Source organism: Erinaceus europaeus, chromosome 5, assembly GCF_950295315.1.
Source record: "Erinaceus europaeus chromosome 5, mEriEur2.1, whole genome shotgun sequence".
Classification (NCBI taxonomy): Eukaryota; Metazoa; Chordata; class Mammalia; order Eulipotyphla; family Erinaceidae; genus Erinaceus; species Erinaceus europaeus.
The window spans coordinates 12,618,100-12,629,118 of NC_080166.1; the positions used below are offsets into that span (position 1 = coordinate 12,618,100).

Below are 11,019 nucleotides of genomic sequence, written 5' to 3' on the forward strand. Positions count from 1 at the left end.
GGGTGGTGGTGAAGATGGTGTTGATGATGACGAAGATGGTGTTGATGATGGTGATGAAGATGATGATGGTGATGAAGATGATGAAGGTGATGGTGATGATAGTGTTGATGATGGTGGTGATGATGATGGTGTTGATGATGGTGATGAAGATGGTGATGAAGATGATGATGAAGGTGATGGTGATGATAGTGTTGATAATGGAGATGGTGTTGATGGTGATGATAGTGTTGATGATGGTGATGAAAATGATGATGGTGATGATGATAGTGGTGATGAAGATGAAGATGGTGATGATGGTGATGAAGATGGTGGTGATAGTGTTGATAATGGAGATGGTGTTGATGGTGATGATAGTGTTGATAGTGATGAAAATGATGATGGTGATGATGATACTGGTGATGAAGATGATGGTGATGAAGATGATGATGGTGAAGATGTTGGTGGTAATGAAGATGGTGTTGATGGTGATGAAGATGATGATGGTGATGGTAATGAAGATGGTAATGGTGGTGATGGTTGGAGGTAGTGTGATGGTGGTGATGGAGGTGAGGATGATGGTCATGGTGATGATGGTGGTCATGGTGATGATGGTGGATGAAGATGAAGGTGATGATAGTGTTGATGGAGATGGTGTTGATGGTGATGATAGTGTTGATGGTGATGAAGATGCTGATGGTGATGATGATGGTGTTGATGGTGATGAAGATGATGGTGAAGATGTTTGTGGTAATGAAGATGGTGTTGATGGTGATGATGATGAAGATGATGGTGATGGTAATGGTGGTGATGGAGGTAGTGTGTTGGTGTTGATGAAGGTGAGGATGATGATGGTGATGACAGTGGTGATGATGGTGGTGATGGAGGTGAGGATGATGATGGTGATGATGATGGTGATGATGATGGTGGTGATGACAGTGGTGATGATAGTGATGAAGGTGGTGATGATAGTGAAGGAGGTAATGGTGATGACGATCATGTTTACAATGATGGTGGTGGAAGTGGCAATGATGCTGATGTGAAGTGAGATTGATGCCGGTATGAATGACAGAATACATTTACTGAGGATTTGGAATTCAATGGGTTCTGTTGTTGTGACCCCAACAGGAGTTTGGGACTATTAGCATACAAATGACCTCACCCTGAGGCAGGACACACAGAGAAGGGAAGGTGTAAAGCACGGGACTAGAAGCGGGTCAGCCTCTTTGGCTGCTGCTTCTCCTAGTCAGAAGCATCTCCTCGGAGATGCTCCAGGTATCCACCATGGCTACTTCTCTTGGGCATTGAACACATGTGACTCTGCTGGCCGGTAAACTTTTAGACCCCTCTACACCCACGAGCAACCTTTACCAGAGCTGATAATTGTTTATCTTCTGGGACTAAACTTTTGATGACTATACTCAGACTTTATGGGCCTAGCGTACCCTTAACCCTTGATGATAAGTGTTTATTTTGCCTTTTACCTGTTTCACCCTAATAAACCTTGTCTTGTTTAAACCAGTTCCCAGATCCCTGCTGTGAATCCTTCTATGCGCCACAGCCCCCAGCCAACCTTTTTTAAGTCAAATTACAACGAAGGGCACCTGAACATGTTTCAATTTTCTTTATCCCACCCCTATTTTAGTTGTCTGACTTGAATTTCAATCCTACCCACTTTTTGCTCTGTGTGGTTGAACTTTATCTCCCACGTGTTGAGTTACTATGTATGGTCCACTTTGACTTTCCACCCAAACGTGTGTCAAAGTTTTAGCCCCACCTCCATGTGGCTGACTTTAATCTGCCCCAATGTGCTTCTATGGTTACCCCATCTTTTCTTGTTTTTCTGCTTAAGGCAGTTTTTCCTTGACTTTTATCACACGTGTTAAATTTTTTCTTTTTACCCCCATGCCCTTTACCACTTGACTTGACTTTAAGCTGATTAGGGACCCAACAAACATATGCTAATTCTTGGTAAGTGACCGACAATTAATTTTAAGCTTTCTTTTACTCTCACCTTTTCTAAATGGCCACAATGGGTATATTGCATTCTAAAGAAGATAGTCTTCACCTCAGACAGTTGAAAGAAACTTTAAAGATACGTAAAATTCAGTGTTCCAGCTGAGAATTAAGAAAGGTTAAATGTAATAGAGGTGGTCTCTGGACCTCTTCCCAAGAATACAGCTCTATCAATTGAGATATGGACACAAATTGGAGATTATTTACTGAAAAATATTGGTATAGTCACAGCAAAACAACTTCGGATTAATAAGCGCTGCCTTTCTGCTCTAAATCAATTGCAGGTTTTTTTGGAGGACTATTCCCTAAAGCCTCCTCCTCCTCCTACTTCCAATTCCACTTCTCCTTCCTCCTCCTCTTCTCAGATACAAACTGTTTCTGTCACACCTGAAACCCAAACATTCTCACATTTTTCTACTGAGCCTAAACCAGCTAACCTGCCTCTATATGGACCTTATCTGTACTGCCTCGCTATTCCAAACACCACCCGCCACCACAATCTTGGATCCAGGGAAATCCTTTCCTTAGCACAGATCTCCATGCAGCCTCTAGAGTCCCCACCTCCACCCCCTGTGGTGCTCCCACCTCCACCCCCTCTTCCTGTGTGGTCACCATCCCCCCTTCACTTCAACCCCGTGATGGCACACCATTTAACCCATCCTTAGAACTACCACCTCTTCCTACTGTGCCATGTGACTCACTCAACCCCTTCGTAACGCATCCTCCTCCTCATTCTCCCTTGACTTCACCTGTTACCAGTTATGAAAACAGAAAATTCCCTTTCAAAACTGCATTAGGGAGATGTTTGGAAGGACTTAAGAAAAAAGGTTTGTCTGAACTTAATGCTTTTCCTGTCCTCACTACAGGGGGAGGGGCTGAGATGAAACACGAAACCTTGCCCTCTCAGGTTTATAAAGGTCTCAGACAGTCAGTTAAGCACAGTGGCTTACAGGCTCCTTTCACTGGGGGCTGTGTCACATACATTGCAGACACTGACTGTCTTCTCCTGACTGGAAACTGGTGAAAACTGTAGTGCCAAATTCTGCGAGTGCTCTGTGGTTTCATGAAGACAAAGAGTTTGCTACAGCTCTAGCCATACAGAACAAAAATCCCCCCAAGCAATTAGTGGGTGAGGGTAATTTTGCCTCTCCCAGCGAGCAGATGAACCTCAGATGGAAAGGGATGCGGCTTGCTGCCCAGGCAGCACTTAAAGCTTGGAATGAAATCCCTGATCCAAGCACTCCGGCTGGTTCCTTCAGAGCTATCTTCCAGAATGCTACAGAATCCTACATGGATTTTATTGCTAGATTACAGGAGGCGATTGACAAATTGATAAGAGGCCACAGAAATCCTTACCAAACAATCAGCTTATGATAATGCAAATCAAGACTGCAAAGGCATCCTTGGACCACTTAAGGGTCAAAATTTAAATACTGCTCAAATGATAAAGGCATGTAGTGCAATTGGGACGCAAACACGTAAGGCACAGGTCATGGCCGCAGTAAATCATGCCGCCATGTCACCGGCTCAGCACAGGCGTTGGCGGTTTTTTTTTTTTTTTTTTTTCCCTCCAGGGTTATTGCTGGGCTCGGTGCCTGCACCATGAATGCACCGCTCCTGGAGGCCATTTTCCCCCTTTTTGTTGCCCTAGTTGTTGCAGCCTCGTTGCGGTTATTATTGCCATTGTTGACGTTGCTTTGTTGTTGGATAGGACAGAGAGAAATGGAGAGAGGAGGGGAAGACAGAGAGAGAGGGGGAGAGAAAGATAGACACCTGCAGACCTGCTTCACCACCTGTGAAGCGACTCCCCTGCAGGTGGGGAGCCGGGGGCTCGAACCGGGATCCTTACGCCGGTCGCTGCGCATTGCGCCACGTGCGCTTAGCCCACTGTGCCACCGCCCGACCCCCGGCGGTTTGTTTTAAGTGCAACAATGAGGGTCATATTCAAAGAGACTGCAAAAGTAATTCTCCGCAGCCTAGTTATAGATTAAATAAAAATGATATTTTCAAAACCCCCATCTACTAAATGTCCACGCTGCAAAGGCTTCCACTGGGCAATCCACTGTCCATCCAGAACTTACGCCGGAGATAATTCTCTGCCAGAGAACAAAAAGTGGGGTCCTGGCCCCCCAGCTCACATGGCCACTTACCACAGGCATGAATCATAATAGACCGCTTAACTGTGTCACTTATGTCTTTAACCATCAACTCTCTCTATGGAGAAGTGACTTATTTGAATATGAGGTATGTACGTATGTATTGACACAAGTTTATCCTAAAGCCATTGTTGATCATGGCATGCTATTGTACACACCTGTGTCTTTTAACCAAAAGTGAAAGAACAGAAACTGAATCCACCGGTGTTTGGTGTCCTCTACCCATAACTTTTACTGCTGTTCTGCTACTGTGCTCTACTTAAACTCTCTAGGTCAAGCACATTCTAGGATTACTGGTACTGACCATGCAGGACATATACTGACCAGCTATAATTCTCAGTCCTTCTCCTACCAGAGTGCTAAACTCTAGTTAAATGACTGGCTATTTCTCTGGTACAGCACGAGCTACTGCTTCTTTATGCCTAGGATGTGACTCCTCCCTTTAAGGGTGTTTTTCTCAGTAGACTTCCTAATGTTGATTCTGAAAAATGGATGTTTCACACATCCCTCAGTTTGCTAAGTTGAAATGTATTCCTATCTCTGTGGACACTGGTATAGATAGGCCTTATATATGTCGCACAGAAAGCAGCCCACGTCTGTGACTAGTGTCTCTGCCTTTGCTGCTGAGGTGTTCCTTATTAGACTGACTACGACCCTAAATGTGTTTCTAGATTAAAGCTTAGTTGTAGAAAGCCGTGTGTACCCTTTAAGGGCTATTTCTCAGACATGAACAGAATACAAAGAGCTTTATATATTCTAAGTTTTGTGCTGCACAACTCTAATCAGATAGCTGCTAAGCGTTACTTCTCTCCACGGAACTATTCTTCTCCAGCAGATGCCTCCTGACTTCCTAGTTTTTGTGACTGAAATAAAATCACTAACTGAAGGCATAGGGTATGTTTGTTCTAGTTTATCATTCACAGGTCCTGTTTGCATAGAATACTACTCTGCCAGGGAGTCGGGCTGTAGCACAGCGGGTTAAGCGCACGTGGCGCAAAGCGCAAGGACAGGCTCAAGGATCCCAGTTTGAGCCCCCGGCTCCCCACCTGCAGGGAGTCGCTTCACAGGCGGTGAAGCAGGTCTGCAGGTGTCTATCTTTCTCTCCCCTTCTCTGTCTTCCCCTCCTCTCTCCATTTCTCTCTGTCCTATCCAACGACATCAATAACAACAATAATAACTACAACAACAATGAAAAACAAGGGCAACAAAAGGAAAAATAAATATTTTTTTAAAAGGAAAACAAAAAGACTACTACTCTGCCATCAAAAAGATGATATTGTGTCCTTGGGAACAAAATGGATGGAACCGAAGGCGATGATGCTTAGTGAAATAAGGAAAGAGATGAGAGACACTGCCAGGTGGCCTCACTCAGCTGTGGGCTCTAGAGAAAGGGCACACATGCTGCAAAGGTGGGGGCACAGAACCGTGGTGGTGGCTGTGGGGTAGAACTAGGCCCTGTTACTTTACAACCTTGTCGCTCACTGCCAATCACAGATAAATAATGGCATGACACAGCAACAACAATGAGGGATCTTCCAGGAGCTGACTCTTGAGCAGGAGGCTGTGGGACGAGGGGACCCACTGAGCGCGCCTGTGCCTGTGCCGCCCAGAGCACTCGTGCCGGGAGTGCGCTGTGTGCTGCCTGCGTCCTTGTGGGCATGTGTTTGCATGTGTGCACATATCTGAATGGGGACACCCAGTGAGCTCACACAGCTTCAATCCTCTGCACCACCATTAGCCAGAGCTTAGCAGAGCTCTGGGGAAAATACAATCAGTTAAAAAAAAAAAAAACCAGGACTTCCGGAGGCGGGGCTACGGAGCAGAAGCAGCTGTGTTTCTCTCCTCTCCTCTCCCTTGTCAACTAGGAACACCAAAGAAGACCACTTGGGACCACAAGGCAGGACTAGAACGACTTCAGGAACCCACCAAATCACCAGTGAGTGCAAACACGTGTGGTTTGTGGACAGAGGAGCCTAGGGAGAGATTAAGTGGCTGCTAATAGTCTGGCAGTTAACCCGATGAGGCACCACCTCCAGTCTGTTTCACCAAGAAAAGTGGCTGAAGGGCGGAGAGGACTCCCCTGAGACTCACCAAACACAATTGTGAGTCTCCATTGCTACTACCCTCAGAATCTGGAGCAGCAGAGTGGAGGCCCTGTGCTGACATCTGGGAACAGAGAACTGACCAGGAAACTCAGGAGAAGATCTCTACCTCGGTGGCCTAGCAGTGGGGCTGTGTGGTGGGAGCTGTTCCATGTTGTTCTCCTGATGAGAACACGGTGAATAGTTGCCTCAGGACCTATAGACTATAAACGAGACTTGTTTAGAAATTCACAGGGCCCAGCACTGCTGCACAGTGGCTTGGCAGGGAAGCTGAACTGAGCCTGGAGCTTTGGATCCTTGGGGTGTGAAAGTCTCTTTGCATAACCACTGTGCTATCTGTCCCCCACCCTGCTTTATCTCTTGATCAGGAGTCAGTGATTAAGCTAAGAAGCCTCCTTATAGTTTAAAAGTCCTTAGGCTCCCATAGCCTCCAGGGAAGAAAAAGAACAAAAGAGGCTTTTAAGCCACTGAGCTCCAACTAAGGGTTTAAAATAATATTGAAACAACTGTCAATTTCCACAACTGTGAACCCTTTAATTACCTTACTTAGACACAAGTCAGTCCAGGCAAGAGTGATCAGTAATTTGAAAAGTACTGAGAGAGGGACCTCATAACATACTATTTAGATTGGTTAAACCAACAAGAAATATTGGAGAAATGAACCAGGACAAGAGTCCAGCTAAATGCCCCACACCCCCAAAGTTGAAGCACAAAATAATGAGGTCAACATCCAAGCGCTAGTTAAGGAAATAGTCACAGGAGTGAGTAAAGAGTTTGAAAGAATTGTCATCAGAAATGCAGAAACAACAAATGAGACCCTGGAAGGAAACACTAATTACCTCAAGGTTATTAGAGAGCTGAAAGCAGAAATAGCTGAGCTAAGAAGGCAACTAGCTGAACAAGCTAAAACAGTATCAGAATAGGGTGACAAAATAGATGAACTCCAGAAAACAGTAGAGGGGAGAGAGAATAGAATCAATGAGGCTGAAGACAGAATTAGCAAGATCGAGGATGAATTAGAGACAACTAAAAAAGAAGTAAGAGATCTCAAAAACAGACTAAGAGATACTGAAAACAACAGCAGAGACCTATGGGATGATGTCAGAAGAAATAATATACACATTATTGACTTACCAGAGGAAGAAAGAGAGGAAGGGGAAGAAAGAATTCTTCAGGACAAAATAGCTGAGAACTCGTCTAGTCTAGACAACATCAAAATAAAGGTTCAAGAAGCCCAGAGGGTCCCAAACAGAATTAACCCAGACTTAAAGACACCAAGACACATCATATTTAGAATGGAAAGGAATAAGGATAAAGAAAGGATGCTGAAGGCTGCAAGAGAAAAACAGAGTCACCTACAGAGGAAAACCCATATTAGCAGCAGACTTCTCCACACAAACACTACAGGCCAGAATAGAATAGCAAGATTATCTATCGAGTGCTCAATGAGAAATGCTTTCATCCAAGACTACTGTATCCTACTAGACTGTCATTCAGACTAGATGGAGGCAGACAAAGCTTCTCAAACAAGCAACAGTTGAAAAAATCAACTATCACCAAGCCTGCCCTGGAAGAAGTTCTGAAAGGTCTCCTATAAACAGTCAGACCACCATAAATATGCCATAGATCAGAACACAAAAAATTATACAAGAATGACGTTAAAATATCTCCAATCAGGAGTCGGGCAGTAGCACAGCGGGTTAAGTGCATGTGGTGCAAAGGGCAAGGACCAGCGTTAAGGATCCTGGTTCGAGCCCCCCACACCCCACTTGCAGGGGAGTCGCTTCACAAGTGGTGAAGCAGGTCTGTAGGTGTCTGTCTTTCTCTCGCCGTCTTGCTCTCTACTCTCCATTTCTCTGTCCTATCCAACAATATCAATGACAATAAGAATAACTACAATAAAACAAGGGCAACAAAAGGGAATAAATATTAAAAAAATCTCCAATCCTTGATATCAATAAATGTCAATGGCCTGAATTCACCTACTAAAAGGCAGAGTAGGAAGATGGATCGGAAAACACAACCCAACAAATATGCTGTCTACAGGAAACCCACCTAACTCCACAAGACAAACACAGACTCAAAAGGAAAGGATGGAAAACTATACAAGCCAATGGCCCACGAAAAAGGGGCAGGAACAGCTATTCTCATTATCTGACAGGACAGACTTTAAAATACATAAAATTCAAAGATAGGGATGAACATTACTTAATGCTCAGAGGATCAGTTAATCAGGAGCTCTGCCTGAGGGTGGTTCTGCGGATTGAACCTGGGGCTCTGGAGTCTCAAGCAAGAGCCTCACAACACAACCACCATGCTATCTACCCCCAAGCTTCCCTGTAGTGCTCCCAGGTGTCGGCCTGGGCTTGAACCCGGGTCCCTGCACCTGGTAACACCCGCCGGCCCCCTGGACTTCATGGAGATAGTGGTTTTCAATGTGTTCCTGGTGTACTTCAGAAGCCACCCCACATACCCCTTGGCCTGCAATCTTTCCCCATCCCAGTTGTTTCCCCTCGCTGTGTGGAAGCTGTTTGACGTGCGCTTTTGACGTCAGATCCAAAAAAGGCCACCTGTCAGTGTGCTGATACCGTCAGTGCTTGTCCTTCACCTTCTTGGAGCTTCATGGCTATGACTCCAATCTTTATGCCATTTGCCAATGACTTCTGACGTCAGAGCCCAGAATCAGTCCTGTGTGGCTGCCTCGCTTTCAGGGCACCGTTAGTGGAGGAAGCTGTCCTTTCTCATCTGTCCTCAGCTCTGTGGCCAAGAGAAGTGACTCAGTCCACTCAGGCCGACTTTGGGGGTGTGCGGTCCTTCTGGCCTGTGTCTAATAACTGAACACCTGCTGCCTAGCTCTCACCAGCCTTGTGCCAGAGCCTGGCCCCTCCCGCTTGCTTTGACCCTGTGGTCTTTGAATGTTAGGATTTGCTGTTTCTATAGAGATGTGGTGCTTGTGACTTCCACACAAGCTCCAGCCTCTGGACGTGTGGGCAGCCTGACTGAGTCTTCTGTGAACAAGGGTCTCTCTGCATCGTGTCTCTCCTTTCATGTCTCCTGTTACGGCCTGTTTCCAGTGCCTGAATCTTTCATGTAAGTTACTTAATATTAAGGGGCTGTAGAGACGCCATTGAGGTGACATTGTGAGGAAAAAAGTTCTTGTCCAGTGAGATGTTGGTAGGTAGACTTCTGGCTCTGGGATCCAGCATGAGGCACAAGGAGGGGGAGCAACAGGGATCCGGAGGGAGATTCAGTGCCCCACTCGGGCACAGGACCACACCATGGTTCTGTTTGCTTGTTCAACCAGGGTCCTGCTCAGCTCTGGCTGGCAGTGGTGCTGGGGATTGGACCTGGGACCTCAAGCCTCAGGTAGGACAGTCCTTATGCAGAACTACAATGCTGTCTCCTCCACCTGGAGTACCCCTTTTTTTTTTTTTTGTCTCCAGGGTCATTGCTGGGGCTTGGTGCCTGCACTACAAATTCACTACTCCTGGAGGCCATTTTTTCCCATTTTGTTGCCCTGTTGGATAGGACAGAGAGAATTTGAGAGAAGACAGAGAGGAAAGACAGACACCTGCAGACCTGCTTCACTGCTTGTGAAGCAACCCTCCGCAGGTAGAGAGCTGGGGGCTTGAACCAAGATCCTTATGGTGGTCCTTATGCTTTGTGCCATGTGCTCTTAACCCTCTGCACCACTGTCCAGCCCCCTCTCTACTTTTTTAGAGAGAAAATAAGAGAGCCCTGCTCAGCTCTGGCATTAGGTGGTGCTGGGGATCGAACCCGTGGCCTACAGAGCAGACTGAGCTGTCTCCTTGGAGGAACTGGCTTGCTGTCAGTCCTCAGAGCCCTGCCTGGCACACAGGAGTCTAATAGCAGTTGTGTGTGTGTGGGGGGGGGAGGTGGGGGGGGAGGAAAGGGGGGTTCCCCCCAACCTGGAGGCTGCATGGGTCACAGCTACTCCTCTTGCTGGGGCTGCAGCATTCACTGCCCCCTGATGGGCACAGGCTGCACCCACAGCTCACTCTGCCTGGCCATCCACCATGTCTGAGCCACTGCACCAGGCACAGCACCCAGGGACTCATCGAGGGTGGGCAGGGCTGTGGGGTCTCTCTTTCTCAGCACCAGGCACAGCACCCAGGGAGCCCATGGAGGGAGGGCAGGGCTGTGGGGTCTCTCCTCTCTCAGCACCATGGACAGTACCCAGGGAGCCCCATTGAGGGTGGGCAGGGCTGTGGGGGTCTCTCCTCTCTCAGCACCATGGACAGCACCCAGGGAGCCCATGGAGGGTGGGCAGAGCTATGGGTCTCTCCTCTCTCAGCACCCTGCACAACACCCAGGGAGCCCTGTGGAGGGTGGGCAGGGCTGTGGGTCTCTCCTCTCTCAGCACCGTGCACAGCACCCAGGGAGCCCATGGAGGGTGGGCAGGGCTGTGGGGTCTCTCCTCTCTCAGCACCATTAACAGCACCCAGGGAGCCCATGGAGAGTGGGCAGGGCTGTGGGGTCTCTCCTCTCTCAGCACCATGCACAGCACCCAGGGAGCCCATGGAGGGTGGGCAGGGCTGTGGGTCTCTCCTCTCTCAGCACCATGCACAGCACCCAGGGAGCCCCATGGAGGGTGGGCAGGGCTGTGGGGGTCTCTCCTCTCTCAGCACCAGGCACAGCACCCAGGGAGCCCCATGGAGGGTGGGCAGAGCTGTGGGTCTCTCTCAGCACCCTGCACAACACCCAGGGAGCCCCATGGAGGGTGAGCAGTGCTGTGGGGTCTCTCCTAC

At 47.6% G+C, this 11,019-nt stretch overlaps 1 long non-coding RNA gene across 2 annotated transcripts in view; it reads right to left on the reverse strand.

The window, feature by feature from the left end:
• Nucleotides 1-11,019, reverse strand: part of LOC132538586 (uncharacterized) — an 890,943-nt gene that overhangs the window by 576,243 nt on the left and 303,681 nt on the right. The gene's annotated exons all lie outside the window — the stretch shown is intronic.